The 25945-nt window shown below is 42.8% G+C and overlaps 1 long non-coding RNA gene across 2 annotated transcripts; it reads left to right on the plus strand.

Annotated features, from left to right (window-relative positions):
* The first annotated feature begins 23850 nt into the window (after positions 1-23850).
* On the plus strand, positions 23851-25843 carry LOC146656961 (uncharacterized). 2 transcript variants are annotated; one of them, XR_014913989.1, is made up of 4 exons: positions 23916-23985; positions 24385-24504; positions 24788-24846; positions 25029-25843. It is a non-coding gene; the product is annotated as an uncharacterized LOC146656961 (long non-coding RNA). The 2 variants fall into 2 exon arrangements; XR_014913988.1 differs by having other exon boundaries at positions 23851-24504.
* Positions 25844-25945: the final 102 nt, after the last annotated feature.

Genomic DNA, 25945 nt, shown 5'->3' on the forward strand with positions numbered 1-25945 from the left:
CCACACCCCGCCACATAAATATTAATGGAAGTGACTTGAGCCACATGCCTCTATGTCAAAGTTGCTAATGGTAACATTACGTCCAGCAGTTCATGCAGCAAGTCCTCCGGCAGGCCAGGGAGCAAATCCTCCGGCGGAGGTGGCAGGTGATTGGTTGCAGTTGGTGAGTGAAGATGCAAAGTGTTAAGGAGAAAATCCTGTATAAGCGGATGAAGGGAACTCAGTAGCCAGGGGAGACCGGAAACCAAGCAATACTTCTCCTCAGGATGATCCAGCCACTTTTGGGTCCATTGTTTGGTCACATTGTTCTGTCATGATACGGCTGTGTGGCAGGCAGGATGTAGACCCAAATGCAGGACTCGAACTCAAAGTGTTAACCAAAGGAGGCTGCTTTATTGCACTTGCAAAACACCATGAAAAAACACTTGCAAAAAACAAACCAAAACTCGAAACTAAATGCTAACAGAGCTAGGGAACTCGGAAGGAAAAACGCATACACATAGGAGTGGTGAGGGGACGACGCGACACTGATAGAGAGAAACCCAGGGCTAGGAGCACCGCTGGGAGTAATAAGACATAACATTCAAGGGAAAACAAAACTAGACACGCTGACATGAGACACGGGACGGTCAAAGTAAAATGAGATGAACACAAGAAACACAAAGGAAGCACAGAGAACACCTAAACACTGGAAAAAACAACAACAAACCTGAAAACTCTAAATATTAATAAACACAAAACATGAACATGGAGTCACCAGACTCCAGACCATGACACTTTGAGCTCTACTTTCTACTGTCCTCTACAGTCATTTCATCATTGTTCATTAGCACGTCTTTGAAATTACCAGGTTTTATATCATGACAGTCATCACAATTTCGGCATCATTAAACTGTTCTTTGAGACCCTCTTCAATCTGGTGACAGATGCTGTTATAACTGATGTCTGATCCCTGGTGTCCAATCTGGTGACTATCGCCCTGTAGCCCTCACCTCAGTAGTGATGAAGTGTTTTGAACGCCTGGTCAGAGACTTCATCATTTCTTCACTACCAGACACACTGGACCCACTACAGTTCGCTTACCGTCCAAATCGTTCCACAGACGATGCCATCTCTCATCTCCTCCACACATCACTCACTCACTTGGACATTAGAAGGGGGAATTATGTTAAAATGCTCTTCATAGACTACAGCTCTGCATTTAACACCATAATTCCCTCCACACTCACCACCAAGCTGGAGCATCTGGGACTCAGCTCATCTATGTGTCAGTGGATCTCCAACTTCCTAACTGGCAGACCACAGGCAGTAAGGATGGGCGGACATGTCTCAGCCTCCACCACTCTCAGCACTGGAGCCCCCCAGGGGTGTGTTCTGAGCCCCCTGCTGTACTCTCTGTACACATATGACTGCGTGGCCACTACCAGCTCCACCACCATCATCAAGTTTGCTGACGACACCGTCGTGGTGGGCCTGATCTCTGATAACAACGAGACGGCCTACCTGAAGGAGATTAGGAATCTGGAGAACTGGTGCCAGAGGAACAACCTCCTTCTAAACGTCAGTAAGACAAAGGAGCTGATAGTGGACTTCAGCACTAAGCAGGAGAGGAACTACCAGACCCCCGTCATCAACGAGTGCCCAGTGGAGAGAGTGGACAGCTTCAAATACCTCGGAGTTCACATCACGCAGGACCTGTCATGGTCCTGTCACATCAACTCCGTGGTGAAAAAGGCCCGTCAGCGTCTCTACCACCTCAGACGCTTGAGAGACTTCCAACTGCCCTCCAAGGTGCTCAGGAACTTTTACTCGTGCACCATAGAGAGCATCCTGACGGGAAACATCTTAACCTGGTTCGGGAACAGCACCATGCAGGACAGACGAGCTCTACAGAGGGTTGTGCGATCAGCTGAGCGCACCATCCGCTCCGAGCTCCCTGACCTGCACTCAATCTACAGCAGGCGGTGCTGGACCAAGGCCAGGAAGATCGTGAAGGACCTCAGCCATCCCAACAACGGACTGTTTTCTCTGTTGAGGTCAGGAAAGCGATTCCGCTCCCTGAAGACCAACACAGAGAGACTGAGGAGGAGCTTCTTCCCGCAGGTGATACGGTCTCTCAATCACACCACCACACAGTACTGACCCACACATATAGTTCTTACACACACACTGGACATTCTGGACATTGTTTTCACTTCATCACTTAAATCACTGCTGCTGTTATTGTGTATATATTTATTTATACTTCTTGTGTATTTTGTTCATACATTCTTATATAGTTCTATATTGTGTATTTTGTTGTACAGTTATTTTATTTTCAATTTAATTTATATATTTTATCTTATTCTTTCCCAGTGTGTTGTACAGTTATTTCATTTTTAACCTTAATTTATATTTTATTCCTTCCTAGTTAAATTTACCCTTTTTAATTTTTCATATTTATTTCCTATCTTATTCATAGCCTTTTCCTTTTTTGTTTTCTTTAGGTCACGAGCAGTTGTCAAAGCATTTCACTACATATCGTACTGTGTATGACTGTGTACGTGACAAATAAAAATTTGAATTTGAATTTGGTCCATGTGAATCTGAAGAAGAAACACTCAGTGCATCATGGGAATCCCTTAGCAGCCTACACCTATTGCAGCATAACTAAGGGAGGATTCAGGGTCACCTGATCCAGCTCTAACTATATGCTTCAGAAAGGAAAGTTTTAAGACTAATCTTAAAATAGAGATAGTGTCTGTCTCCCAAATCCAAACTGGAAGCTGGTTCCATGGAAGAGGGGCCTGAAAACTGAAGAACTCTCCCTCCCATTCTACTTTTAAATACTCTAGGAACAAAAAGTAAGCTTGCAATGCGAGAGGGAAGTGTTCTAATGGGGTGATTCGGTACTATAAGGTCATTAAGATAAGATGGGGCCTTATTATTTAAGACCTTGTATGCAAAAAGCAGGATTTTGAATTCAATTCTGGATTTAACAGGGAGTCAATGGAGGGAAGCCAATATCGGAGAAATTTGCTCTCTCTTTCTAGTCCCTGCCAGTACTCTTGCTGCAGCATTTTGGATTAACTGAAGGCTTGTCAGGGAGTTTTAGGACATCCTGATAATAATGAATTACAGTCGTCCAGCCTAGAAGTAATAAATGCATGAACTATGTAACCCACCTAAAATTGCATCATGAAATTAACTGCAGTTCCCAAAGAATGTCAGTAGGTGGCACTCTGAGATTGTGTAGTGCTTGTGAACTTGAATCGTTATCGCGAAGGAGAACAACGTTAAGGCTACAAATGCTGGTCGGAGCAACTCACCAGGAATTTTTCCCTATTTCTTGTAAAAAAAATGGATTTTACTCTTCCGCTTGTTGGGAAATGCGGACATTTTTGGTTGATGCCGATGTACCTCTTTTATGATCCCTGTTCATTTCCGGTGAGTTGACTCACTACGTTAGCATAGCAAGCTAATCGTTAGTTAAGTGTAGTGTAAATTCTATGTGTTTTTTAAGTGCTGTATTATCTTTGATACTCTAAGCCAATCGGAGATGTTTTTTTCTGAAAGCTAGGAAGTAAGTTTTATTTCCTGTAAGGAGATGATAATCAATCAATGATAATCAATGATATAAGTGACCATTTACCAATCTTTGCATCTTATAATTGCCATTATAAAATTAACAGAAATGAACACAAGATTATTTACAAAAGAATTCGAACAGAGAAGACATTTAACTGTCTTAAAAATTAACTTTTAAAGCAAGAAACTTCTTCATGTTCATGTTTATGAACACGAAGAAGTTAATAAACCTTATGAAGCATTTTTAAGAACACATTAAACACACATTAGTAACACATTACTTGGTAAAAACTGCCAGGTGATTGAAATCAACAGGAAACACAACTATGCAGGAAGACCATGGATGACTAAAGGACTGCAAAATGCCAGGAAAAAAAGAACACCCTATATCTTATATATATATATAATATTTTATTAAAAGGTTAGAACACAATAAAGAAAACACAAAAGGTATATGGAATGTCATAAACAGTACAATCAAAAATGAATCAAGGAACAATGATTACCCTGGGTACTTTATAGAAGGGACAAAAAGCATTAACAAAATGAAAGAGACAGCAAATGGTTTTAATGAATTCTTCGTAAATATGGGGCCAAAACTGGCAGAGGAAATAAAGGCCGATGGAATAGAAAGGAACACTGGTGAAAATATTGAAAGGAATAGAAGCTCAGTGTTTCTAAGAGCAGTGGAAGAGAATGAAATATATGACATCGTTAGAGGACTTAAGAACAAAACCAGTACAGATTGGAATGACATTGATGTTGTAACAGTAAGAGAGTTGCTGATTATTTATGGTATTGGAAAACCGTTAAAATACGTTTTCAACTTGTCTTTTCAAAAAGGTTTTTTTCCTGAAAAAATGAAAGTTGTTCAAGTTATTCCAATTTACAAAACAGGTAAAAAGCATCACTTTGCAAATTATAGACCAGTGACTATTTATAAAAAGTTTATAAAAATTTATAAAAAGATTTGACAGTTTTGTGGACAAATGTGAATTGCCTACATAATAAGAAGTACACACTTGGAGTTTTTTTAAATTAAAAAAACTGTTCAATACCAGGGCTGCCACGATTAGTCTACTAGTCACGATTACATCGACTATCAAAATCGTCGAAGACTAATTTAATAGTCGACGCGTCGTTTGAAGCTTTGTAAGATCCCAAAAGACACAGGAATAAGTAGTAGGATTTAAGAGTGTAATAACGGACTGAAACAGAAGATTCCAAAAATGGCAGCAGCTAGTTAGTTTTAATATTACTCTTATTATTCTTTCTGGGTCACAAAATAAATGTTTAACATATTTCAGGAGAGAATGTAGCTGTGTAAACCTCAAATATGTGCTCAGTTTATCAAGACACCACATATTTTCAAAAGCGCCCCGACATTTTCGGAGACGTCTGTTACCCACTAGCTCGATAGCTAGCCGGGGTTCAAGGCTCGCTAGAGCCGGTGAGAACACCGGACTCCTGGCAAACCATTTTCAAACCCACCGCCGTCTTTCGCTACTCAGGTTAAACATGATATCCAAGTCACTTAGATAACTTAAAAATGTTATTGTTTGGCTTTTTTCAGTATTTTATTTGTTCCTGAGTAAATTGGTTTGGCTGAGATTAAAGTTATAGTTTTTACACAGCTGAATAAACGTCAAGCAGACAGCTGATCATCAGAAGTGTGAGATGCTTGAGAATTTACTCCGGTGCCCTGTTATATTTTAGATAGCAAGGAGCAGACGGCTGAGTTTATTAAACTTCACCGAAACAATCTGCAAATTTAATTAAAATTTAATAAACTATCATCTTGTCTTTATTTTTTAGTTAGCACATACACTTAAAGCTGTAAGCTAATGATAGTTATATTAGAGCAGATGCATGCTGGTGCAGTAAGCTCTATGTTGCATGATCTGATTAGTGGACTAATCGCAAAAATAATCGGTGACTAGTCGACTATCAAAATAAACGTTTGTGGCAGCCCTATTCGATACTGTCAGTCATGAAATTCTAATAAAAAAAATGGAAAGTATGGGTTTAGGGGAGTGGTTTTGGAGTGATAAAAAACTATGTAGTGAATATGCAACAATATGTACAAATAAATGAGTAGGAATCTAAATTGATGGATGTTGCTTGTGACATACCTCAAAGATCAGTATTAGGTCCAAAAGAATTCATGGATTCTTTATTGTCATTCGCATCACATGTTTACATGAGGTGTAACGAAAATTACGTGCACGTGGTCCCGGAGCGAAAGAAACAGAGTAACGAAGAAACAGAATAAAAAGAAAACAGAATAACAAGTAATAAGTATTTCAAATAAATTAAGTGCAGCAACCTGAGTATTATAAATGCAAGTATTAAAATAATACAAATAAAATAAATAGAGTGCAACAACCTGAGTACCAGTATGGAGTATAGATATAGAAATGTAGGTATAAATACTTTAGCAGCAAATGGCATGATGTCTAGCATTGATAAAGTGACGATGTCAGTAGTGATTAGGTGCTACAATAACAGTTCTTGTCCATTATTGACTGAGAAGTCTCACAGTTTCTGGAATGAAGCTGTTTCTCTGTCTGGTGGTTTTGCATTTAATGCTCCTGAGCCTCCTGCCTGGGGGGCAGAAGGTTTATTATGTATAAAAATTATATTTGCCAAGTATCGAAGATTCTAAAGTTTGTAATATTTGCAGATGACACAAATATATTTTGTTCAGGTGTGGAATTGCCACAGGTTTTGGAGGTGATCACACAGGGATTAAAGATATTAAAGAAGTGGTTTGATATAAATAAATTATCATTAAATCTAGATAAAAGCAAATTTATGTTATTTGGAAACCATAAGAAAAATATCGAAGTAGAAATATGTGTTGACAATGTATATTTAGAAAGAGTAAATGAAATAAAATTTCTTGGTGTGATCATTGACCACCATCATTGTTAGGGGGAAATTGGAAAGGAGGCATTGCCGTTCTGGGGAAAACAAAGCAAATCTTGGATCAGAAAGCACTTCACATATTATACTGTGCTTCACTACTACCATATATGAGCTATTGTGTAGAGGTCTGGGGAAACACATGCAGAAGTAATACACAAACAATAACTATAATGCAGAAAAGGGCCATTAGAATAATAAATAATGCAGGGTACAGGGAACATACAAATGCACTCTTTATCAAAATGCATGAAATTCCAAGACTTGGTGAAGTTTGAAACAACGCAAATAATATATAAAGCAAGAAATAAAATGCTTCCAAAAGACATCTGTAAATTGTTTATAGAAAGAGAAGGGGGGTATAACTTAAGAGGAAAATGGAATTTAAAAATACAAAGTCCTAGAACGACAAAGTATGTCTATCTCAATAGCGGGAGTTAAATTACGGAACAGTCAGAACAGAACAAATAAAAGAAAGTAACAACATAAACTAGGGCTGGGCGATATGGCCTAAAATTCATATCGCGATATAATTTGAAGCATGTGCAGTAACGATATATATCGCGATATATTCTTTTCTTCTGTATAACGTATTTTCCGCACTATAAGGCACTTAAAATCCTTTAATTTTCTCAAAAATCGAGAGTGTGCCTTATGTATGAATTCTGGTTGTGCTTACGGACCTCGAACCGATTTTGGCGTGCAGAAATCTGTTAAAAAATGTTTTAGTACAACTTTGTTAAGCCGCACTGCTTGATGGATTGTCAGACCATTACAGCTGCCGTAGTGAGGAGCCTCGCGGAGTAATCTGGGTCCAAAACTCCGTCTGCTTCAGGTCCCAAAGTCAAACGAACACTGAGAGTTAAAAACGGTCTAAATTCTTTCATCTTTAATAAAATTATCAGCGTTGCTGCTTTATCAGGTGTAACAATTAAGTTTAACATCCATGCGTCCATGAAAACAGAAGTTATTACATTTAACGGAGTTAGAAGTTAACAGGAAGTTAGCTCGCTAGTTTACACCTAAACATGACATACCATGTTCTGACTGAGAGATTTTTGAAACTAATTCAAACGTACAGCTCTGCTACCACTTCCAACATAAATGAAAACAGGAAACTAAACAGCAGTGGCGTTTGTAGGGTTACTGAAGTTGGACTACCTGGTATATAATGTTGTGCTACGTGATTGCTAGCGACACAGCTATTTAAGCATAACATTAGCACAGTGAAGGATGAAGGATGAACGCCAACTTTTTTTTATCACTCATTAAAACTTAACGTGAGGGATTCTGGTGGTCAGGGACAAATGCAATCGCATAGCAGGATGCTATACACGGGCCAAACTTCAGTCAGGAGAACAACTAAGATTATTCATCCACAATACGAGGTTAGTTATTAATATACTGCAACAACATGAGAATAGAACAGCTGCGAGAGAATTCAACATTAATGAATCAATGTTACGGAAGTGGAGGAAGCGCAGTTTTTGGCTTTCCCCATATTTCAAAAGTGCTTCATCTCTTTGCTATGACTGTCACCCGGCATAATTTGCAGATGATAATGGTTGTAGCCGCTGCGATGCTTTCAACCAAAACAGGCGCAGTTTGATGACATCATCAACATGCGCCATCGCGATAGAGTGATATAGTCAAAATCTCTATCGTTGGCCAAAATTATATCGTTTATCTCACCCACCCCTAACATAAACCAGTTTAAAATAAAATATAAAAAACAAATCTTAAACAAATATAAGAATGAAGAAAACGGGGTAAACCCAGGACCGTAATTGAAGTGATGTTTTGGTTTGTTTGTTTCATTATTTGTGAATCTAATTTACGTATTCTGTCTTTATTTATATGAAAGAAATGATATTGTCATTTTTTTGTTTGTTTTGCTGTTGTTTCATTTGTTTGTTTGTTTAATTTAAGAATAAAAGAAAATTAAATGAATGAGATGTAAAATTTGAGGGGGTAGGGGCAAATAAGTGTATACTTCTGCCTACTCCTTTTCAAACAAAAGAATTGAATGATATTATGTAATGATGGTGAATGTACATGTTTGAAATAAAAATGAACTGAAGTGAAATAAATATGACCAGTCTTTGAATAAATAGTACTGCGACCACGTTTTGTACTTCTCTCGTGCATCGATGAGGTGCATTCTCACAATTCAGTAAGCGCTGGATTATTGTTACTGCTGTTCACAAAAGAGGAGATGTGAGTTAATTTTGTGTGATAAGTGCCTATGGAAACCGTTTTAAGGTTCTTTAATTCTGTTATTATCGATTGCATTAAGTTGTCATTTACGAAAATGAGAGGTGTATGGTCACTAGTGTTGATTAAGTTGTTTTATAATATTAATGCAAAATGTGTTCACTGCCCTGTGCAGGTTGGTCTTTTTGTTGGAGTGTGAAATTGTGCGAGTGAGACCAGTAAATTCACCTGCAGCGAGCCAGGATTCAGGATCCCAGCTGCGATGGAGGAAGGTTTGCAGCCTACTTAGAAGTGACAGACGCGTTACTTCCTGACAGATAAGCTTATGAGATCTCAAAACAATACACTGCCTGGGTAGTACTACTAACATTAACACTATCCACACACACTTCACACACCTGAACAGAAAAGACTGAAAAGAACTCTGAACTGAGTACACAGGCTGACAAACATGGACTATTGGAATTTTCTCATTGTGAATTGTTGAATGACTATTTATGGTTTTGTTTAAATAAATGTTAACTGTTCTTTTAGCTGTGTGTCACGTGCTCCTTAGTCGATTTCTAGAGAACATAAACCCAAGATCCTAACTTCCTCTACGTTCTGTAGTGGTAAAGTATCATGTGTTACAACTAGGTTTTTAGCGTCACGTTGAGACAGGATATTCCTCATTTCAGAGATATTGCACAAATGGAAGAAAGCAGTCCTACATATTTGTTTAATATGTGCATTGAAGGACATATCCTGGTCAAAAATTACTCCAAAATTACTTTCCTGCAACCAGGAAAGAAATTACTAGCCAGGGAGACGTGGCTAGTCGTTGCTCCATTATTTATTCCAATTCAAGCTCATGCAGTCTTTTGTTACTTTATAGTAGTACAACTGTGTATTTACTTTTTCCAAAAATAGCTCACATTATGATGATGATGATGAAGCTTTATTTGTCACTTGCAGTTGCCTGCAGCAAAATTGGACCCCTTCTGACCATACATACATTACACAAACATCACATTGGGGAGACAGGTCAGAACAGGGAGCTTACAGAAAAACAGTGAAATGTACAACACAATAGGGGAGTGGAGGAGGAAAAAAGAGAACTCTACTCAGACTGAGCTCCTGGTAGGGGATCAGTATGAGAACAGAAAACAAAAATTCCTCAGCACAAAAAGCACATGAATCTTCACACTGTAACACCATGAAAACACATGACAAGCAACAGGGATGGGTAAATGGGGTGAGAGGTTGCCAGTGTAGACAGCAGCATGATTCCACGCTGGCCCGGTCAATCGCCGTCTGCATCGGGTGGGTGCAACCATTGGAGGCGTTTGGAGGGGGGAGAGTGTACATCTGCGTCAGTGTACGTGTGTGTGTCCTGTTCAACTTGAGAGAGAGTGTCCTTTTACCTGGTTAAGCAAAGTCAACAGTCCTGATCCGACGCAGGTGTCCTTGAAGGATACGATCAGAGAGAATTTCTTGTTCAGGAGCCAAATGAGTGAAGGAGATGATTGTTTGGGTTAATGTGAACAACTGCATGCAATTTCACAGTTGGTCTAATGTCCATCACTGGTCACTTGATCTGTCAATTTCCCATTGCAGAGCCGTGAGCTTCTCTAAGGTCTTATCCATATTGCGTTCAATAAACGCAGTGTGAGTACTCAGAGATTGCCCATCGTCAATCACGTCGGCCAGCCTTGTGGGACCGCTTTCTTTGTTTTCGATAAGCCAGGTTCAAGCCAGCTCCGATCAGCCAGAACTCTGTTATCATGGTTCCAAATGGGTAGATCTCGTTCAACGTCCTCTATTGAGAGTGTCGCCAGACACACGACGCAACCGACCATCAAGTATCCGGCAGCAAGGGGCTCTGCAGGACAATCAGGCTCTCCCGAGCCCAGGCTTCTCATCAAAAATAGGGTGTCAATTTCGTTAAGGGACCAGTTGATCAAATTCATAATTCTTTAGGTCTTAGAGAACAAGACTGAGAGACTCTCTGAGGGTTAGAAAGTTACACGAGAATACACAAGGACATGAGAAGCCAAGCAGGAAAGATAAGGGAAGGGAGAGGGAAAAGATGCAACTGCTTCCGTCAAGAGCGAGATAGGATTTCACATATTCTCAATACGTGTTCCGTTATCAGATAGACAAAGAGAATGAACATATTCCACTGTCATAGACAAAGCCGATTTTCTTATGAAACTCGCTTCAAAATGAATGCTAAAAAGATAATCCATGAATTTCGAAAGATTCCGAAAGAATGGTGTAATCACTACCATCTTGATATGTGCACTGAATTTAAGTAAATACTTTATGGCAGAAAACAAACAACTAAAACAACACACTATAAAGGTGGAGCCGATCAGTAACATTACAGAACGTTGAATTTACTAGACTAAACAATGTTTCTGTGCTTTCAGTTTCTGACCTTAATAACTAATCTATGCAATATATCGGGTGTGACTGCTTTTATTTTCTATTTCTGGTACAATACTAGCCTGCAAGCAGGAAAGAAATGATAAGGCAGGGAGTACATGTAACATTATGAGAAAACAGTGCTGAGCATGCTTCTGACTACTAACAACAGGCCAAACCATGGTCTCACACTGCCACCTACTGGTACAAAAATGGAGCATCAGCTACAAATATCCCAGACTAGTTACCAGGTCTATAGTTAAAACTAGTTAATTTAGAGGATTTTCAAAAGAAAATATCACTTACATTTAAAGTAAAATAGCTGAAATATAAGTTAATTCACATAAGTGTGATTAGACGTTAGTGGCTATCACACACACACACGTTCATACTGTTGCTCTTTGATTAGATAACTCTATGGCTGCTGTCAATATACAGGCGAAGCTTACGGGTTATGCAGCCAACTTTGTAAGTTGGATCATTAAGTCTATGAATCACCCTGTTAAGCACAAAAAGGTGCTTACACAACTGAAAAAATCTGCTATGTCTTTTCCACAGGGGACTCACCTTTGTATAGCAGACCGATATAGATTGAAGACTGGTTGGGTTGGCCAAATAGTCCATTCCAACTTTAACTCTAAGACAGAGGGGTGGCCATCCTTATGGGTAAAAACGTCCCATTTCCTGTATCAACCATTTTATCTGATCCTATGGGTCCTTATTATGGGTCCGTATTACTGTGGTTGGCCAACATTATGGACTTTATGGACAACTTTATGAACTGATTTAAGCCAACATTTACGCCCCCAAATGGGATGATGAAACCTTAATTGTCTATTAATTCTCGTGAATTCTGGATATGACAACACACAATCTCATTTTAGCCGGAGGTACAAGCTGTGTGCTCTCTAACCTAGAAAGAAGCTCTAATAAGGATACTCATCCAGGGCATGCTCCGACTATATTCCTGTCCACAAAATGTTCTATTGGATAAATTCATTTGTCACTGATAAATGTCCTCTTCCACTTATTGAAACTTGCAATTATCAATCTATTGTTATTTCAGATCATACCCCCCTATTGATGAGATGGGGGTTGGATGCCTCACTGCCCTCCGCCTCTGGCAGTGGCCCTTTCTACTAAGGAGGCAAGAGTTCTGCATGTCCTGGTGACCCTCCACCTGTTTCACAGGTGGGTGCAGCCTGATCTATCTAGTGAAAGTCTAGACAGACCAGACCAGCTCAACCACACAGACACTTCCTACCTGATTTGAGGACAAAAGCAGAGTATGCAATATGTGGGACACACACACACACACACACACACACACACACTCACACACAGATCAGTTGAAAGGGACAGAAGAAATGGCAAAAGTGAGAATATCTCACACACACACAACAGAGGGGGAAGAGATAGAGAAATTGGCAAATGTGAGATCATGCTAAGCAGCTTGAACTGAAAGTGACTGGAAATGTTTACGTTTGATCAGCCACCCATCCATTCTCTGCTGTGTTTCTTTTCCAGTGTCACAGGGCAGCTCGAGCCTATCCCAGCTATCTTAGGGCGAGAAGCAGGGTGCACCCTCGACAGGTCACCAGTCTGTTACAGGGCTAACACATAGACGCAGAAAACCATTCGCACCTATCGCCAATTTACACTCTTCGATTACCTATTGCCACTAACTGCAGGTCGTTGGACTGTGGCAGGAAGCCGGACTACAAGGAAAGAACCCACGCAAAAACAGGAAGAACATGCAAACTCCACACAGAGCGACGGTAGAGCTGAACTCAAGACCTTCTTCCTGTGTGGTAACGGTGCTAACCACTGTGCCGCCCGCGTGTGAGCAACCGTCTCCCAGAAATTTAAAAAAGTTCAGTTACTTTCTTTCAAGCTGCTTACACTACATTGACTTTTGTTTTTACAGAATCTCAGAAGAGGAGAGCCACTGAGGGAACGCCTTCCGCCCTCCAACGCCTCCACCATGACCTCCACTTCTGAGAGGAATTGCCCACAGATCAAGCATGGAGTGTGCCTGAATGGACATACAGAACTCCAAGGTTCGGCCCAGTGTTGAGGGTTTTCCCAAAGGAGAGGGCCCGGCGGGCGGTGCCTCACAGCCCTCTGCCTCTGGGAGTGGCCCCTTTCTACTAAGGAGGCAAGAGGTGGCCAGGAGTCTGTCAGCGAGTTCTGCATGTCCTGGTGACCCTCCACCTGTTTCACAGGTAGGTGCAGCCTGATCTATCTAGTGAAAGTCTAGACAGACCAGACCAGCTCAACCACACAGACACTTCCTACCTGATTTGAGGACAAAAGCAGAGTATGCAATATGTGGGACACACACACACACACACACACACACACACACACACACACACACACACACACACTCACACACAGATCAGTTGAAAGGGACAGAAGAAATGGCAAAAGTGAGAATATCTCACACACACACAACAGAGGGGGAAGAGATAGAGAAATTGGCAAATGTGAGATCATGCTAAGCAGCTTGAACTGAAAGTGACTGGAAATGTTTACGTTTGATCAGCCACCCATCCATTCTCTGCTGTGTTTCTTTTCCAGTGTCACAGGGCAGCTCGAGCCTATCCCAGCTATCTTAGGGCGAGAAGCAGGGTGCACCCTCGACAGGTCACCAGTCTGTTACAGGGCTAACACATAGACGCAGAAAACCATTCGCACCTATCGCCAATTTACACTCTTCGATTACCTATTGCCACTAACTGCAGGTCGTTGGACTGTGGCAGGAAGCCGGAGTACAAGGAAAGAACCCACGCAAAAACAGGAAGAACATGCAAACTCCACACAGAGCGACGGTAGAGCTGAACTCAAGACCTTCTTCCTGTGTGGTAACGGTGCTAACCACCGTGCCGCCCGCGTGTGAGCAACCGTCTCCCAGAAATTTAAAAAAGTTCAGTTACTTTCATTTCAAGCTGCTTACACTACATTGACTTATGTTTTTACAGAATCTCAGAAGAGGAGAGCCACTGAGGGAACGCCTTCCGCCCTCCAACGCCTCCACCGTGACCTCCACTTCTGAGAGGAATTGCCCACAGATCAAGCATGGAGTGTGCCTGAATGGACATACAGAACTCAAAGGTTCGGCCCAGTGTTGAGGGTTTTCCCAAAGGAGAGGGCCCGGCGGGCGGTGCCTCACAGCCCTCTGCCTCTGGGAGTGGCCCCTTTCTACTAAGGAGGCAAGAGGTGGCCAGGAGTCTGTCAGCGAGTTCTGCATGTCCTGGTGACCCTCCACCTGTTTCACAGGTGGGTGCAGCCTGATCTATCTAGTGAAAGTCTAGACAGACCAGACCAGCTCAACCACACAGACACTTCCTACCTGATTTGAGGACAAAAGCAGAGTATGCAATATGTGGGACACACACACACACACACACACACACACACACTCACACACAGATCAGTTGAAAGGGACAGAAGAAATGGCAAAAGTGAGAATATCTCACACACACACAACAGAGGGGGAAGAGATAGAGAAATTGGCAAATGTGAGATCATGCTAAGCAGCTTGAACTGAAAGTGACTGGAAATGTTTATGTTAGATCAGCCACCCATCCATTCTCTGCTGTGTTTCTTTTCCAGTGTCACAGGGCAGCTCGAGCCTATCCCAGCTATCTTAGGGCGAGAAGCAGGGTGCACCCTCGACAGGTCACCAGTCTGTTACAGGGCTAACACATAGACGCAGAAAACCATTCGCACCTATCGCCAATTTACACTCTTCGATTACCTATTGCCACTAACTGCAGGTCGTTGGACTGTGGCAGGAAGCCGGACTACAAGGAAAGAACCCACGCAAAAACAGGAAGAACATGCAAACTCCACACAGAGCGACGGTAGAGCTGAACTCAAGACCTTCTTCCTGTGTGGTAACGGTGCTAACCACTGTGCCGCCCGCGTGTGAGCAACCGTCTCCCAGAAATTTAAAAAAGTTCAGTTACTTTCATTTCAAGCTTCTTACACTACATTGACTTTTGTTTTTACAGAATCTCAGAAGAGGAGAGCCACTGAGGGAACGCCTTCCGCCCTCCAACGCCTCCACCATGACCTCCACTTCTGAGAGGAATTGCCCACAGATCAAGCATGGAGTGTGCCTGAATGGACATACAGAACTCCAAGGTTCGGCCCAGTGTTGAGGGTTTTCCCAAAGGAGAGGGCCCGGCGGGCGGTGCCTCACAGCCCTCTGCCTCTGGGAGTGGCCCCTTTCTACTAAGGAGGCAAGAGGTGGCCAGGAGTCTGTCAGCAAGTTCTGCATGTCCTGGTGACCCTCCACCTGTTTCACAGGTGGGTGCAGCCTGATCTATCTAGTGAAAGTCTAGACAGACCAGACCAGCTCAACCACACAGACACTTCCTACCTGATTTGAGGACAAAAGCAGAGTATGCAATATGTGGGACACACACACACACACACACACACACACACACACACACACACACACACTCACACACAGATCAGTTGAAAGGGACAGAAGAAATGGCAAAAGTGAGAATATCTCACACACACACAACAGAGGGGGAAGAGATAGAGAAATTGGCAAATGTGAGATCATGCTAAGCAGCTTGAACTGAAAGTGACTGGAAATGTTTACGTTTGATCAGCCACCCATCCATTCTCTGCTGTGTTTCTTTTCCAGTGTCACAGGGCAGCTCGAGCCTATCCCAGCTATCTTAGGGCGAGAAGCAGGGTGCACCCTCGACAGGTCACCAGTCTGTTACAGGGCTAACACATAGACGCAGAAAACCATTCGCACCTATCGCCAATTTACACTCTTCGATTACCTATTGCCACTAACTGCAGGTCGTTGGACTGTGGCAGGAAGCCGGAGTACAAGGAAAGAACCCACGCAAAAGCAGGAAGAACATGCAAACTCCACACAGAGCGACGGTAGAGCTGAACTCAAGACCTTCTTCCTGTGTGGTAACGGTGCTAACCACTGTGCCGCCCGCGTGTGAGCAACCGTCTCCCAGAAATTTAAAAAAGTTCAGTTACTTTCATTTCAAGCTGCTTACACTACATTGACTTATGTTTTTACAGAATCTCAGAAGAGGAGAGCCACTGAGGGAACGCCTTCCGCCCTCCAACGCCTCCACCGTGACCTCCACTTCTGAGAGGAATTGCCCACAGATCAAGCATGGAGTGTGCCTGAATGGACATACAGAACTCCAAGGTTCGGCCCAGTGTTGAGGGTTTTCCCAAAGGAGAGGGCCCGGCGGGCGGTGCCTCACAGCCCTCTGCCTCTGGGAGTGGCCCCTTTCTACTAAGGAGGCAAGAGGTGGCCAGGAGTCTGTCAGCGAGTTCTGCATGTCCTGGTGACCCTCCACCTGTTTCACAGGTGGGTGCAGCCTGATCTATCTAGTGAAAGTCTAGACAGACCAGACCAGCTCAACCACACAGACACTTCCTACCTGATTTGAGGACAAAAGCAGAGTATGCAATATGTGGGACACACACACACACACACACACACACACACACTCACACACAGATCAGTTGAAAGGGACAGAAGAAATGGCAAAAGTGAGAATATCTCACACACACACAACAGAGGGGGAAGAGATAGAGAAATTGGCAAATGTGAGATCATGCTAAGCAGCTTGAACTGAAAGTGACTGGAAATGTTTACGTTTGATCAGCCACCCATCCATTCTCTGCTGTGTTTCTTTTCCAGTGTCACAGGGCAGCTCGAGCCTATCCCAGCTATCTTAGGGCGAGAAGCAGGGTGCACCCTCGACAGGTCACCAGTCTGTTACAGGGCTAACACATAGACGCAGAAAACCATTCGCACCTATCGCCAATTTACACTCTTCGATTACCTATTGCCACTAACTGCAGGTCGTTGGACTGTGGCAGGAAGCCGGACTACAAGGAAAGAACCAACGCAAAAACAGGAAGAACATGCAAACTCCACACAGAGCGACGGTAGAGCTGAACTCAAGACCTTCTTCCTGTGTGGTAACGGTGCTAACCACTGTGCCGCCCGCGTGTGAGCAACCGTCTCCCAGAAATTTAAAAAAGTTCAGTTACTTTCATTTCAAGCTTCTTACACTACATTGACTTTTGTTTTTACAGAATCTCAGAAGAGGAGAGCCACTGAGGGAACGCCTTCCGCCCTCCAACGCCTCCACCATGACCTCCACTTCTGAGAGGAATTGCCCACAGATCAAGCATGGAGTGTGCCTGAATGGACATACAGAACTCCAAGGTTCGGCCCAGTGTTGAGGGTTTTCCCAAAGGAGAGGGCCCGGCGGGCGGTGCCTCACAGCCCTCTGCCTCTGGGAGTGGCCCCTTTCTACTAAGGAGGCAAGAGGTGGCCAGGAGTCTGTCAGCGAGTTCTGCATGTCCTGGTGACCCTCCACCTGTTTCACAGGTAGGTGCAGCCTGATCTATCTAGTGAAAGTCTAGACAGACCAGACCAGCTCAACCACACAGACACTTCCTACCTGATTTGAGGACAAAAGCAGAGTATGCAATATGTGGGACACACACACACACACACACACACACACACACACACTCACACACAGATCAGTTGAAAGGGACAGAAGAAATGGCAAAAGTGAGAATATCTCACACACACACAACAGAGGGGGAAGAGATAGAGAAATTGGCAAATGTGAGATCATGCTAAGCAGCTTGAACTGAAAGTGACTGGAAATGTTTACGTTTGATCAGCCACCCATCCATTCTCTGCTGTGTTTCTTTTCCAGTGTCACAGGGCAGCTCGAGCCTATCCCAGCTATCTTAGGGCGAGAAGCAGGGTGCACCCTCGACAGGTCACCAGTCTGTTACAGGGCTAACACATAGACGCAGAAAACCATTCGCACCTATCGCCAATTTACACTCTTCGATTACCTATTGCCACTAACTGCAGGTCGTTGGACTGTGGCAGGAAGCCGGAGTACAAGGAAAGAACCCACGCAAAAGCAGGAAGAACATGCAAACTCCACACAGAGCGACGGTAGAGCTGAACTCAAGACCTTCTTCCTGTGTGGTAACGGTGCTAACCACTGTGCCGCCCGCGTGTGAGCAACCGTCTCCCAGAAATTTAAAAAAGTTCAGTTACTTTCATTTCAAGCTGCTTACACTACATTGACTTATGTTTTTACAGAATCTCAGAAGAGGAGAGCCACTGAGGGAACGCCTTCCGCCCTCCAACGCCTCCACCGTGACCTCCACTTCTGAGAGGAATTGCCCACAGATCAAGCATGGAGTGTGCCTGAATGGACATACAGAACTCCAAGGTTCGGCCCAGTGTTGAGGGTTTTCCCAAAGGAGAGGGCCCGGCGGGCGGTGCCTCACAGCCCTCTGCCTCTGGGAGTGGCCCCTTTCTACTAAGGAGGCAAGAGGTGGCCAGGAGTCTGTCAGCAAGTTCTGCATGTCCTGGTGACCCTCCACCTGTTTCACAGGTGGGTGCAGCCTGATCTATCTAGTGAAAGTCTAGACAGACCAGACCAGCTCAACCACACAGACACTTCCTACCTGATTTGAGGACAAAAGCAGAGTATGCAATATGTGGGACACACACACACACACACACACACACACACACACACACACTCACACACAGATCAGTTGAAAGGGACAGAAGAAATGGCAAAAGTGAGAATATCTCACACACACACAACAGAGGGGGAAGAGATAGAGAAATTGGCAAATGTGAGATCATGCTAAGCAGCTTGAACTGAAAGTGACTGGAAATGTTTACGTTTGATCAGCCACCCATCCATTCTCTGCTGTGTTTCTTTTCCAGTGTCACAGGGCAGCTCGAGCCTATCCCAGCTATCTTAGGGCGAGAAGCAGGGTGCACCCTCGACAGGTCACCAGTCTGTTACAGGGCTAACACATAGACGCAGAAAACCATTCGCACCTATCGCCAATTTACACTCTTCGATTACCTATTGCCACTAACTGCAGGTCGTTGGACTGTGGCAGGAAGCCGGAGTACAAGGAAAGAACCCACGCAAAAGCAGGAAGAACATGCAAACTCCACACAGAGCGACGGTAGAGCTGAACTCAAGACCTTCTTCCTGTGTGGTAACGGTGCTAACCACTGTGCCGCCCGCGTGTGAGCAACCGTCTCCCAGAAATTTAAAAAAGTTCAGTTACTTTCATTTCAAGCTGCTTACACTACATTGACTTTTGTTTTTACAGAATCTCAGAAGAGGAGAGCCACTGAGGGAACGCCTTCCGCCCTCCAACGCCTCCACCATGACCTCCACTTCTGAGAGGAATTGCCCACAGATCAAGCATGGAGTGTGCCTGAATGGACATACAGAACTCCAAGGTTCGGCCCAGTGTTGAGGGTTTTCCCAAAGGAGAGGGCCCGGCGGGCGGTGCCTCACAGCCCTCTGCCTCTGGGAGTGGCCCCTTTCTACTAAGGAGGCAAGAGGTGGCCAGGAGTCTGTCAGCGAGTTCTGCATGTCCTGGTGACCCTCCACCTGTTTCACAGGTGGGTGCAGCCTGATCTATCTAGTGAAAGTCTAGACAGACCAGACCAGCTCAACCACACAGACACTTCCTACCTGATTTGAGGACAAAAGCAGAGTATGCAATATGTGGGACACACACACACACACACACACACACACACACACTCACACACAGATCAGTTGAAAGGGACAGAAGAAATGGCAAAAGTGAGAATATCTCACACACACACAACAGAGGGGGAAGAGATAGAGAAATTGGCAAATGTGAGATCATGCTAAGCAGCTTGAACTGAAAGTGACTGGAAATGTTTACGTTTGATCAGCCACCCATCCATTCTCTGCTGTGTTTCTTTTCCAGTGTCACAGGGCAGCTCGAGCCTATCCCAGCTATCTTAGGGCGAGAAGCAGGGTGCACCCTCGACAGGTCACCAGTCTGTTACAGGGCTAACACATAGACGCAGAAAACCATTCGCACCTATCGCCAATTTACACTCTTCGATTACCTATTGCCACTAACTGCAGGTCGTTGGACTGTGGCAGGAAGCCGGACTACAAGGAAAGAACCCACGCAAAAACAGGAAGAACATGCAAACTCCACACAGAGCGACGGTAGAGCTGAACTCAAGACCTTCTTCCTGTGTGGTAACGGTGCTAACCACTGTGCCGCCCGCGTGTGAGCAACCGTCTCCCAGAAATTTAAAAAAGTTCAGTTACTTTCTTTCAAGCTGCTTACACTACATTGACTTTTGTTTTTACAGAATCTCAGAAGAGGAGAGCCACTGAGGGAACGCCTTCCGCCCTCCAACGCCTCCACCGTGACCTCCACTTCTGAGAGGAATTGCCCACAGATCAAGCATGGAGTGTGCCTGAATGGACATACAGAACTCCAAGGTTCGGCCCAGTGTTGAGGGTTTTCCCAAAGGAGAGGGCCCGGCGGGCGGTGCCTCACAGCCCTCTGCCTCTGGGAGTGGCCCCTTTCTACTAAGGAGGCAAGAGGTGGCCAGGAGTCTGTCAGCAAGTTCTGCATGTCCTGGTGACCCTCCACCTGTTTCACAGGTGGGTGCAGCCTGATCTATCTAGTGAAAGTCTAGACAGACCAGACCAGCTCAACCACACAGACACTTCCTACATGATTTGAGGACAAAAGCAGAGTATGCAATATGTGGGACACACACACACACACACACACACACACACACACACACACACACAGATCAGTTGAAAGGGACAGAAGAAATGGCAAAAGTGAGAATATCTCACACACACACAACAGAGGGGGAAGAGATAGAGAAATTGGCAAATGTGAGATCATGCTAAGCAGCTTGAACTGAAAGTGACTGGAAATGTTTACGTTTGATCAGCCACCCATCCATTCTCTGCTGTGTTTCTTTTCCAGTGTCACAGGGCAGCTCGAGCCTATCCCAGCTATCTTAGGGCGAGAAGCAGGGTGCACCCTCGACAGGTCACCAGTCTGTTACAGGGCTAACACAGATACAGACAACCCTAGACACTTAAGAGCATTTCAGAGTTTCTCCACAAACTAGGATTTTGGAAAGAGGCCGGAGCACGTGGAGTGAACCCCCACAAACACTTTGAGAACATGAGAAGTCCATACAGAAAGACCTCAGCCTGATAGTGGAGTTGAACTCAGGACCTTCTTGCTGTGCGGGCAACTATATTAACCACTGTGCCACCGTGTTGCCCTTGTTTGTTCACCCGTCAATGAATTCATTTACTTCATTACTAAGCTTCTTACCTTTACACATGCACCCACACACAGGGGAAAGAGCTAGAGGAAATGGCAAATGTTAGATGATAATCTCTCTCTCACTCACACACACAAGACAAGGGGAGAGAGAAAGAAGAAATGACAAATGTGAGATCATCGCACGCACACACACACACTCACAAACACACAAGCACACAAACAGACACACACAGGGGATAGAGATAGAGGAAACGGCAAATGTGAGATCAAGCTAAGCAGGTTGAATCAAAAGTGACTGGACATATTTACGTTTGATCAACGGTCTCCAAAATGTGAGTGAAGTTGGCCCCCCCACCTTCTTCAAATGCAACAAAAGTGGTATCAAACGTTTGTGCTACGTTTGTGCTGCAAAAATTTTCGTTTGTGCTGCTACACAGCTGCTGGCTACCTGTGTAAGGCTGTCATGGATCTGTAGCTCTGTCACCGTTTTAGGGAACATATTTCGTTTTAAAGTAAGTTTCCGGGCTTTTCCTGCCTTTCTGGAGGGATTATATTTCACTAAAAAACGATCTAATATGCATGTCCACATAATAATTATTATAATTATAATATATTAAAAACACACGCTGTATTTTAAAGAACATACATTAAGAAGCAGATTATATTAGATTTATATTTTAAATAAGACAAAAGTTGGATTTTACAGCAGTAAAATTATTGTATCTCTACAGTTTAAAAATGTAATAAGCTTTGCCCCTGCACAGAGTGGATAGTGAAACAAATGGAATCATCATAAATACATTATTTCATATTTATTACTTCCCCCTCCTCATTGCGTTATTATTGTAGCTCTAGTAATAAATAATAATGTAAGGATTATGGATCAGCACCGTGATGCCCATAGTATATACAGTATTCTGAAGAAGGTCTAAAATGTCACTGTGTGTGCGTGCATGTGTGTGTTTTATTTAGATGGATTTTTTTTAAAAATATTACTCATGATATAACATTGTCCAGACATGCCTGGTAAGGACATGAGGAGGAAACAGCAGGAGCTGTGTGAGGCTACTAAAGGCAGTGCTATAACATTTTTCTGTCATCATTTTATTATAGATTAAGTGCAAGAGTTGTTAGGTGTGGATAATTAGATTATAGTTTATTGCAATAGCAAGTTGTGCCTTCAAAGGAGCTTGCAAAGACTACGATGACCGGGATGACTGAGAACCTTCACAGACAAGTTGTGCCTTGTTCTCACATAGCAAGTGGAGAGTGATATATGAAATGATGGGATGGAAGGAAGAAGAGAAGCAAAGAGTGATTCACAGGCAGAGCCTAATTTATTTCTCACAGTTTTTTGTTGCCTTATGGTTCCAAGCGCTGTCACCAATCTTTGCATTTTGTTATTATCTCATGACACTTGTTTAATCAGCTACCATCTCTCCTATGGACTTTTTAATGTCTACAGTCTCAGATCAACACAGCCCTTCTCTTCCCATATTAGATTCTTGATGAATGTGTGTTGTTGTTATTCAACCTGGTTCAATGTGCCCCTTTTTAACTTTGAGCACCCGTCCCTTTAAACCTCTCTGCACGGCCCTGCCCCGCCACAGTGCTTTTCAGATTTTTAAAATGTAGTTAATGAATTATTCAGTGTGTTTCAAACTAAACTGTTTATAAAACCAACAAAACCCCTAAAAATTAATCTTAACTACGTGTTTTGTCAGTTACTCAAAACATTTTTCTAAATGAGATAATATGTGGTTTGTGGCTCAGCTGCAGGGAGGGCTTTGGCTGGTGGGTTCAGGGTGTGGTGTCAGGGGATGCTGACCCACACGGCTGTTCTGCATCATCTGATCATGTTGGGACTGTGTGCTGCACGGGAAGAAGGTGGCTGGAAAACTGCACAAGCAGAAGAAACCAACGACAAACTGTAAATAAAAGCATCTACGTGCTTGTAACATGCATGCTTTACACCCTAACTGTTTATTAAGCATAACAAGGTTTTAATAAAATAGACATTGATTTCCTTAAACAATTTAGAAGAAAAAATAGCAGTCATCATAAAGCTAACAAAAAAAAAACACGGAAAAAATGCCTGAATAGCACAAGTGATTAATGCCATCAAGCTAATGCTAAAGAAGCAGCAGACAATGACAGGTCAACATAAAATAACTAAATCTTAAGGAATGAGTAATAACATAATGTATGATTAACTATATTTCACATTTATGAATGAATTACATTTTTCAGGTTTATTATCATTATGATTCAGACATAATGCAGCTGTAAAGATCACATTTAGTAGCAAATTTCTCATCAATAGAACCCAACACTAATTATATTTGATTTGGAGAGAATTAGAGAGATAGAGAATTATAAAAAGGGAATTAAAAAACACAGCATGGTACATTATTACAAATAAGGCACTCCCACATCAAAAGTAAAACTTGGAAGCTTTGTGTCTCTGTCATTATTTCTTCTGCTATACAGCTACACCGCTGGAGCATGGTACACAGAAGTCGCTTTAAAAAAATACATTTAGTATAGCTCTTCAGGCATAGAAAACATAACTTTACCTTACATCGAGGACAAACAACAAATTTACAATTCCACTTGCTGTACTCAACCAGGAGGTGAGACAGGGACGGATAGAAGGACATCCGTGGACTTCCTCCAATGAACCAAAGGTTATCTGGGCAGGTTTGTAGTGTTTTTAGTGATTTTCACAGCAGTCTTTCCAAGGCCGTGGACTCTCCCATTCCCTCAAACACTGCAAGCAGAATTCAAACGGCTGTCCATTTACTGCTGTGCACACTTTACAGAGGACATTCAAATCTGATCCATTCTCTCTTATCACAATGGATCTGCATTCGGGACACTACAGGGAGACCTCCCTTATGGGGATGCTGCTGACATATTATAAATTGTTATATCTATATTTAGCCTAATGGTAAGGAGAAATATTACTTTTTTCCACCGTCGAGATCCTTTGAGATCAAAGTGGATCAACAGCTTCACCAAATGAAGCACTATAAAAACTGCACAGGAAAAATATCCCTAACTTCACCTGTGATCACACGGTAGTTTTCTGTTGCAAAGGGAACAAAGAGAAAGACTTCACTGAGTGAAAAAGGATGAAGATACAAGCTGGTGATGATCCAGTGCACCTGGTCTCAGGACGTGAAGAAAAAGCCTGATCACCTTCTCCACAAAAACAAGGTGAGCTTAATGTTATGATTGATTTTAGCTTTTCAAGTTATGTATGTTACTTTCATAATAGTCACAGATTATATTGCAAACGCAGTGATTGCTGTTATGTGTATGATGACCAAAACTCTCTAAAAAACTGTTATTTCTTGCTGGCTTTCAATGGAAGATTATACCCATCCATTCAATTGAATTTGTTTTGAAGTCTTTTTCTGCTTTGATTGAGCTTGAAAGTCAAAAACACCACCAACAAAAACTTTTAAAACTGCTTTTTGTTTCCTTTTTTCCTTTGAAGAAATCCTGAGCAGGAGGAACCAAACAGCTAAGAGCATCTTGACCACAGTGGGGGAAAAGGTGTGCACTGAGGATGATTTTGAAATATTAACTTTGTTGTCACTGCTAAGGAGTTTTGGACACAGAAGGAGTGTGTTTAAAATGTGTGCATCTTCAGTGGTGTTCAGGGAACCTGACATAATAGTTTTTGACATGTTTAAATATTTTGTGAGGTTCATCTCTGTCCTCTGTTGTGTGTGTAGGATATCTTATGGCTGAAGTCCGGCTGACTGTCGCTGGGAAGCTATTGGTGAACGACTCTGCATCTCTATCTGAATATGGGCTCAAGCCCTCGTGCGTGGTGCAGATGGTGGTGAAGGTCCACAGAGGCTGACAGAGACCAGCAATATGATACATCCAAAGGACAAAATGCATCATCTTTGCTAACTGGCACTGAACTGTGTCGTCTTTGATCTTTGGTTTTCTTCTACACTTAAACATACAGCTCAATGAAGCATTAAATGTAAGCGACTGTATAACTTACTTGTTATAATAGTCTTACAGAGTAGGCCTTGAGATGGAGAGGATAGATGCAGCTTCAGTAAAAGACATTTTCAGGGAAAGAACATTTTCCAATTCCTCTTTGGAAATTTGAATATTGTGAAAAATGACTTGAAAAAACATGTTTTTAATAAGGCTTTGAGCTAAATGTGGAAAAATGTTGCTACTAATTCCAGCATCATTCAGTTTACAAACGACGTCCCATTGAATAACTGGAATCCCCCCTCCCCCATTTTCACATAATGTGAAGCCATCCAGTGGGATGGTTCACATTTTTGAAACTCCTGATATTGCATGAAATCCCTTTATGCACACTTTGACTACAAGGGGTAGCCGACAAGCATTAAAAAAGGATAATGTTTTTAAAAATGGGAAGAGCAACCAAATTATAACATAACATTAAAGTGAGCATGTGCTACACACCTCCTGCATGAATCAATAAATTCAGATATATTTAATCAGTGATGCAAAATCTTACAAAACATGCTTTGGTTTTGTCGAGTGGACTCTTGCTGCCTTTAGCAGAGAGTGCTAATTCTGGGACTGGTGGATGCTTACAGCACACAGTATATGAAGAAAACTATAAAGATGTTTACATACAGCCTATAAACATGGAGTG

This window comes from Rhamphochromis longiceps, linkage group LG12 (assembly GCF_057381845.1).
Source record: "Rhamphochromis longiceps isolate RC_006_pf linkage group LG12, R_longiceps_female_GT1.1, whole genome shotgun sequence".
NCBI classification, from domain to species: Eukaryota; Metazoa; Chordata; class Actinopteri; order Cichliformes; family Cichlidae; genus Rhamphochromis; species Rhamphochromis longiceps.